The 9,051-nt window shown below is 40.0% G+C and overlaps 1 pseudogene; it reads left to right on the top strand.

Moving 5' to 3' along the window:
- Positions 1-8,341: 8,341 nt before the first annotated feature.
- On the top strand, positions 8,342-8,460 carry LOC112481353 (annotated as a pseudogene).
- Positions 8,461-9,051: the final 591 nt, after the last annotated feature.

Raw genomic sequence — 9,051 nt, forward strand, 5'->3', positions numbered from 1 at the left:
TCTGTTAATTTTTAAGAAGAGTTTTTTTTCTTTTCTCTCCACATCTGTACTTTTAAAAAATTGCAAAACTGTGTATATGAAAAAAGCCAAAGATCAACTGAAATAAATTAATTTGTTTTTTTTTTCATTCTTTCAATAAAAATAAATTGGTTCTTTTAAGTCAGTTATGTGCATGGATTATGAGAGATAATAACAAAACCTTACTTTGAACATTTTGCTGTCTTTGCTGTTGTTTTTGTAGGTTGTATCTGAATAATCTGAAAATAATGAGTGCTGTCAGATGAGATCCTTTCTTATGTTTTATCTCACACCTGATGTCCAAGGCCAGATAAGGGTTAACGGAGAAAACCTGCTCAGGTCTCTCTCGCCACACATTTCTGCTTCATTTCTTCTCAGAGGCAGAAATCTGTGTCCACCCCTAGATCATCAACCCCCCAAAGAATGTATGTCGTGCCTCGGATAACAGCAGGACAAAATAATGCACTTTACTTCTTTTTTCTTTTAATTTATTTTGGGATTTTTTTAGACCCTCCACACATGTGGATAATATATTTCATTGGGCATATGCAATTTGCTGAGCTTTGTTATTACTAGGAAATCTAATTATTGCAGAAAAAGAAAGATTGCTCCCATAAATACTCTCGTGTTAATCTTGTTTCAGACTGGCATTATGGCAGTGGTGCCAGGCGTAATGCAGGCTTGACAGGAGCGAGAAGGAGGGAATTTTGTCTGATGTAAAAGAGATGCTTCTCCAGCCGAGGCGATTCAAGAAGCAGATTGTGGCTTTTTAAAAAATCGTTTGCTGTTTGTTTGGATTTGTCCTGTTAATGATAGAGTAGTGACTAGGTAATGAAAAGTTCAGAGTAATGGGATTAGCTGCATATTTATTAAATAAGGAGAGTGGGTGTGGTGATTTTAAAAATACATATTCAATGTTGAGTTTCTGAATCCAATAGTTTGAAGAGCTATAAAACTAAGAAGAGTTGAAATTTAGAGTTAGATTTATAGCTAGAGATCAAATGCATTTCATATTTTGCAGTATCTTAATTGACATTTGTCAGTATGCTCTTTAAGTTATTTATTCATTCAACTATTTTGTCACCAATATGCATGGCTGTATAAAATAGTGTGCTTTCCTTGAAATGGTCAAACGCCTTGCTTTTTATACTCTTAATTATAGCAATTTAAGTATGTATTTTTATGTGTGGCTGCTATCTAATAATAGATATCAATTGTAGCAATTCAAGAGTACAAAATTCTGTAGAACTTATAATATGTAGATCTGTTTGAATATACCAAGGGAACTTAGAATCTTGTACATATTTCTTTTTGCTTCTTATAAGGGAAAACTTCAATTTAAGCGGTATCTATCACACTGAGGTCACCCCTCCGAAAATTCCCACAATAGCTAGTCTTTTTTTTTTTTTTAAATAAAATGTTCTAAGTATGTGAAGAAATTTATTCCATGACACATGTTTTACTATATTCTCTATCATCCCAACACAGAGAGTTGCTCTAATTATATTTGTGGATGCTTGTGTGTTTGTATCATGTCTGACATTTTTCTAGGAAAACAGGTGACTATTTCTTCTAGCACCACTCAAGTGGAGTTGGAAGTAAGCGATATACACTAATCAAAGACAAAAACGAGAATGGAGTTTTAGCTCTTTCCAGTGAAAGAAATGGAAGAAGCAGGGGGGAACTGTAAGATGCAGAAAACCATGTCACTATCTGCCCACCTACTTGTCTACCTGTCGAGAACAGTATACTGGGATTAGACTCATTCCCTGTTGAAGAATAATTCTAAATAGCAGGAGATGGCTTTCTAGACCTCTGTTATCCAGTTACCAACCATGGCTCTGGGGCCAGCATAATCTCTGTTCAAAGGCAGTGTTAAGAGGATTTTATCTTAGAGAAAAATGATGCATTTTTGTTGAAGGAAAGAGAGGACTAGGTAACCTCCACACTAACACAGGATATGGTTACAAGTAGCCAAAATTGGTGATTTGCTTTAAAGAAAAAAAATGACTTGTTCTCTGGGAGCCAGTGGGCCCGTGACTGTTTGCTTGGATTAGAGTTTGAATGTGCAGGAACTGGGTGTTGGCAGTCTTGGCCTGGGAGCCGTGCCTGTGGCATGCTGTGAGGGTCTGTGTGTGGCGAGGCCACCAGCGCCTTGCGAAGAGGTGACAATGTGCCAAGCACCGGAAATGCTTCCTCTCTTTTCTGAGCCATGTGGTTCCCTTTCTCTGGATTTAGAGTGGATCTAGGGCTCAAACGTGATTGAGACTGCGGTTTTGTTTTTCACCCAAATGGGGCCTAGTGATCAGAATGAATTTGATTTGACTGGAACCATGATAAGTCCATGAGCAGAGGCCCATTGTGTCCCTTCCCTTGCTGTAGAATTAGTTCCGGAGTCAGAAGCAATGCTGTGTGGAATGCCAGGGGAGACACGTTGCACAATTGTGTGGATGTTGGTTTCGTCAGAGGCACAGTGGGTGGAGAGGGCATATTCACATCCGTGCCAGAGAGAGCAAACATCTGTCCTTTCATGATGGAAACGGCCCCGCGTCATCGACCTGCTGCCGTGGCCTGGCTGATCCGTGGGGACCTGTTGCCTGCGAAGGGCCCGGTGTCGATCCCTGATGTTGGTGAGCATGGCCCTCCGCAGTGACCGTGGTGGTAACCATTCTCCAATTAAATATATTTTCAAAATTTTACGGGACTGGCTGCATGAGTGGTAGTCCATGTCCCTGAGTCCATGCGCCACCTCTACACCTGTCACAAGGGCCACTTTTATCATCACCCTGTTGGACAAAGATAGGACAGGTAGGAAAAAAAATGTGGCCTCAAAGAAACGGGTCCGCTGGCCCCTCTGGTCATTATGCGTCTTCTCTGCTGAGATTTCTCTTTGGTAAGCATCTGCACGGGGCACACATGTGTTTAATTTCTCTTTCAATTCGGAGAGTTCCGTTCTCATGCCTCTTCCTTAGCCTGTCTTCTCCTCAGCCTTCTCATAATGATCCTTCTTAGCCTTCCATCCACTACCAACCCAGGCACTGACGCAGAGTCGTGTAGACTGCCCCTCGAGCATGCTTTCCTGCAGGCAGGTGAAGAACCGAGAGCCCTGCTCAGCACTGTGCCCCGGGGCAGAGTTTTATTCACACTCGATCTGAGCACTGCCTAGGGTAGGGCTGGAACAGTCTCTGCATCTGGGTGCTGTCAGCACATCGTGGGGAGTCTTCTGGGAAATAAGCCCATAAGTTTTTCTCCCTCTGTAAACGGTTCACATAGTTGTCACTTACAGACTGGAGCAGGAGTAGGGGTCAGGAGAATTGGGACCATTTTCTCATGCGACTTACTTGTGCCTTCAGGATGTGCCAGAGCTGGATCTAGTACACTTGACTTCCGTTCAGTAAGGGATATGGGATCTTTCTCTATAGAACTACTATAAACCCAGCCTAAGGCTCAGAATAGCAGTAGTGAAATAGAGGGAGAGTTGGAGGCACTGTGCCTCTGGGTACGGGCCCTGCCACGGGTCAGCTAGCAGACCAGCGACAGTGCCATGAGCTGCCATAACGCCTGGTTCCTTATGTAAACTTTCAAAGAAAAAAAACCTGGTTCTTATGTTTACTATGCTGTATTTCTTTGACATATCACATCTAAGTTTTTTCCTGTAATAGTTTCTTTTAAAATATCCTCCCCACTGTCTTCATAAAACCATTCCACTTTTCAAGAAGAGGCCAATCTAATCGGCCACATAGACTCTAGCTTCCATTCCCAGTTATACTGATGGATGGCGGGGCCCGACATCCTGTAGGATGCTGTAATAGCAGAGCACCACAAAAGATTAATGCTACTCTTCATCTAGCTGAAAGCAAAGTGGGGTTAGATTGCCAGAAATAACAACCCAAGCCTGGAACAGAATAAATTTCTCCAAGGCGATAAATATTGTAATACATCTCAGCCGTGCTGAATACCGAAATGTGTTATCTTCCAGAGACTTAAAATATGTAAGTGCGCCTGTGCGATGGTCGCCAATGATAAGTAGGTCCTTACTGCCCTTTAATACATGTTCAATATGGCGAGGTGGTCGCCAAACACCTGCTTGCCATCCCCAAAGAATTTCAGCCCTGGAAGGCGTGGTAGGAATTTTCCACTTCGAACTTTCATTTTATATTAGAAAAATGGAGATTCATAGTGTGAAGCGATGGGCTCAGCACTGGCTACAGCAAGAACCACACCTGGATATGAGGTGCTGTGACTCCTAGGCTAGTTCGGCGGCAGCGCTCACACGTTTCACCGAATGAGTCTTGCCGCGTTGTGTCAGTTATATGGGCGCGTTGAGAAACAAAGCGGAAAACAGTGTTTTGTTGGGAGAATGGAAATCACTAGGAACCATGGCTTAGGGTAGAAAACAGCACTCTCTACATCCCTTGACATTAGGCGGGGTCACTGAGGGTCCCGGCCGATGAATTGTGAAGGAAGCCACATGTGTCACATCCAGCCTGAGCGGTAAGGTCCTCTCTAGTTTGTCTCTTCCCCCGTCACAGTGAACGTGGAAACATCCTGTTGAGCTTATATAACTTTATAACTTAACCCATAGGGACCCTTGAGCTCCCACCCAGGAAAATCCCCCAGCCTCCAGTAGACACTGTGTGAGTGAGAAGTGAATGTTTTTGTTGTTGTAACAGAGAGTCAAGGATCGGTTATTTACAATAGCGCTGCAGTTTAGATGATCTTGATGAATAGATTTTGATGTATATTTATTTAAAATTAAGTAACGTGTAGATATTTGGAAGAATAATGAATGAAGAGTTACCTGTCGTCATCTGCTCGATGATCACTTTACCTTTGATGCATTAAGCGCTCTGAGCATAAGAAATACATATCCAAGTATAACATATGAAGAAAATAAGTTTATATATTGAATATTTATTTAATATGCTGGGATTTTATTAGAAAATGGATATGAATGATGGTAATTTAAATTCTATAAATGCTGCTTAGTATATAACTTTAATTCTAGTGATCGGACTTATCTCTCTTGCAAGTGGGTTTAGACACATACCTTCTCCTGCTTCTGGGAATCACTGAGACCCAGCACCATCTCCTCCTACAGACGTCAGCAAAACATAACTCCGACTATTATTTTTGGAATTTTAAACTTTGAGATGGATCTGTAGCTACTCTCACAGATAAATTCTCAAATGAAATAATAAGCACTGAAAGTCCAAGGAAGAATGCACCTAGTTGAGAATCATTAGACTCTATCAATCCACAATTATTATTTACATGTATTAAAGGACACTTAACTCAAATATAAAATGCGTTTACATAGTATACATCTGAAAACGTTTTTCTTATGTTTTGATGTTGTTAGGCAGAATATTTTATTTGAGTCTGAATTGTGGTTCTGAGTCTAAGTGAAATGGAACATCTGGCTCATAAAATGTCTCGAGCCTCAAACCACTTTACATATCTGTAAATCATCTTATTCACGCCTTCCTTGTAGAACATATAGAAACCCAAAGAATGTCTCTTTATTTTAAAGACCATGAGTGTCACCGACATAAAATTCCTGGGTCCCAGCCACAGTTGCTAGATACTGTTCTTACAGTCTGCAGTCATCTCACAAATTTGAAATCTGACAGTTAGGCCTATGATAATTTTTCATAAACAATGGCCAGTCTGAAGGCCATCTGCGTGAGATCCTTTTGTCTTTCTGCACAGCTATGGTTGACGTGACGCCAGATGGTCACTCGATGGTCCTCCAGTTCCAGCGTCTTCTGAGCAGGAAGGATGACGGGAGCAAGGACATAGCCAGCAGAGCAAGCTAGTTTATAAGGGGCTTCCCGTCCCAAAGCTTAGTAAGGGCTTTGTTAGCATCTTATTTATGGCGGATCATGTTTCTATAGCCTCTACCAGCTGTGACACAAGCTACCATCTCTCTCTCTCCCCATGTGTGTGTGTGTGTGTGTGTGTGTGTGTGTATACATTCAGATCATATATAATACTGGTGTAGTGTGGACGTTTACGGCAGCCAGCCAACCTTACCAGCTGAGTCTGAAATGCCTATATATTATCGGTACAATTTATACTCCAGGAGAGTAGGCCCCATGTCTTTGCTATTGTATCTCAAACACCTAGGAAAATAACATCTGGTTTCTAGTAGGAAATAAACTCACATTTTCAAAGAAAGGAAGAGTGAAGGAAGGACACCTGTTTTGACGTAAAATGCCTTCAGCTTCTCACAAGGTATAATTCTCCTTTTCTTCATTCTCCCTCTGTTTATTCCAGACGGTCATGCTGCACGGTGTGGCTATGGTTGGTGACGATGGGATCATGCTTTCACTCCAAGTGGCATGCATCCGAACGTCCTTGGCACGCCCCAGCATGTGGATTTAGGGATGAATATTTTTGGAGCAAAATCTCAGTGGACTCCCTTGGCTATCCGTCATTTGAATTGTTGTGGTTTTGGTCATAGAAAGGCAGCGAAGATTAGTGAGTTCACTATATTCATGTGCTAGAGTCACTATTAGTATAGAAAATGAACTTAGAGTTCACTGAGACTTCCTGTACAGATGAGATAATATACTCAGCTTTAACCATCACCTGTTTTGTGTTGCCTGGAAGAGTTTCTGTTTGCTGTTTTGAAGCAGCTTCATTATCCATATAGTGTCCTGCTGAGCATGGCATCATGTGCCCACCTTACTCAGCAAAGGGCCTGCCAATGTTTGTGGAATCGTAACACGAAAAACTATGATGCTTTTTTTTTTTTGAATGAATGAATGAAATTGGCCCAGTTATAAGGCATGTCTCCAACAGATTCTGCTAAGGCTATGTATTCTCTAGAATTAGATTGGATAAACCAATCAAGATTATGTCTAATAGCCTTGAAAAGGCATAACAATAGATTAATCATTTCTGGGGTATATTTTTGACCAGTCTAAAATTTTCAAATGTCAGTACTGAACAGTATAAAATAGAAATCATATTTATCAGGGCACCTACTATTGCCAGTAAACATGAGGTCACTCTTTGCAACCATTCTCCAATTAAATATATTTTCAAAATTTTCAAGATGTTTTATTACTTATTTGAGAGCATCTTAATTTTAACAATTTTTAAGCTAAGATTAAGGAGTCAGTAACTTCCTCAAGAACACATAGAATACATGAAATATATTGCCTGAATAAGCAAAATATATTTTATTTTAGCATGAACCAAAATATAATGAATACCACAGAAAACACATATTTGTCATAGAAAAAAAAAGTCAAAAAAATAAATGTGATGGTTCAAGTTGCAGTTAATAATTGACTTAGAGTGATTACATTAAGAATTTAAAAAATGATGGATGTGTGATGGTTTCCTCCATAAAATACACCTCTCTTAAAATATTCAACTATATACAAAATTTAAATATTTGCTAAATCTTTACAATATCTCGTTGTGTTTTAAAATATAACTGCCGTGGAGTTTTAAAAAGGATCATAAAGTCCAGGCCTTTAATTCAAGAACTTTGCAAAATCATTGGCATCAATCTTTTACTCTGCTGAAAAGTTACATGAAAATGGTTTTATATTATTATATTTCAGGTATCATCTGTGTGAGTTAGGGTCCTGCAGAGACACAGGACCAGTAGTATTATACTTACTTGTAAATACACACATTTGGGGGACTCTTTCTGTGCGGAAGGGCAAACTTTGCGTAGGATAGGGAGGAAACACGTCCTTTAATTCTTGTGGCAATATGCAGTCCTTTCGTAATTAAGAAGAAAGTTTATTATCATCACCCACCCACTTAGCAGACAAACCGTGGAGTGACGAAATGAGAGATGAGTGATGTAGGACACTTAGCTGGCCTGTGGTAATGCTGCCCACTGGAAACAAATATGACACTAAATATGGAGACTAAAGCCCTAAGACCATCATCTCCCCTCAGCACAGGCCTGCACCCAGCCGGAAGGGTCTTGTGACAGAATCTGTTTAGACCTGGAGAACCCATCACCTCCCCTGGTAACTCACTCTGGCATTGAATCCTTCTGACTGAGAGAGTTAAGATTCAATTTAGAAACGGAAATTAAATTTAACTTTATAAAAGAGAATTTTACACTTCTGCCTAAAACTCTTAACCATAATGAGGTAAATATTCTATAAATGCAGGGTCCTAATTTATAATTTTAACTAGTAAGATTAAAGTAGGATGGCATTTCCAATATTTAATGTATTTTTTTCATTCATTACACCCGCTCCTTTATTCAGAAAATATTTATTGAATACCTACCATTCTTGACATTACGGCAATGCATTAAGTCTTGGAATTTTAAAAAGAAGGAATAATCTACAGCCATGCCACCCTGAACGTGCCTGATCCTGTCTGATCTTGGAAGCTCAGCAGGGTTGGGCCTGGTTAGTACTTGGATGGGAGACCACCTAGGAAGACCAGGTGCTGTAGGCGCAAAAAATAAAAAGAAGAAGGAATACACTTGTATTAAGGGACTTGGCCATCTCCATGGCCTCAACACTGAAAGCAAACATTGGTATAAACCTCTTCACTGAGTATCATTCTTAGAATCGTTATTACTCTTATAGAGCTGACGTTGAAAACGGTAGGCTGCCCATTGACATTGATTGTGACCATCACTTTCACAATTCAATCCTTACTTTTTCCTGTTACGCCTCTATCGTTCTATCGTCTAAGACCAGGAGAAAATGTATATTCCGCTCTCTGCCACTCTTATTGCATTAATCCTCCTGTCCTTAATAAGTAACATTTATTCCATTTTTCTGATACGTACATTCTTCGTAACTCGTGTTAATTTTTCTAGTTCCACATTGAGATGCCTTATATTCATGAACTTGAATTTTTCTCCTCACTTATTCAAACCCTAAGTGCAAGCTGTCATCATAAAGACATCACTTCGCCTTTTTTTCCTGAGTTATTTTTGTTTGCCTGTTGAAATTTATGCATCTTTTATTTTTCTAAGTCCCTGTTTTTATTGTTGGTGCATCCCATTCAATACTACCGCCTTACAATGCCTCTTTATTT

The sequence above is a fragment of the Pteropus alecto genome, unplaced genomic scaffold (assembly GCF_000325575.1).
Source record: "Pteropus alecto unplaced genomic scaffold, ASM32557v1 scaffold14, whole genome shotgun sequence".
Classification (NCBI taxonomy): domain Eukaryota; kingdom Metazoa; phylum Chordata; class Mammalia; order Chiroptera; family Pteropodidae; genus Pteropus; species Pteropus alecto.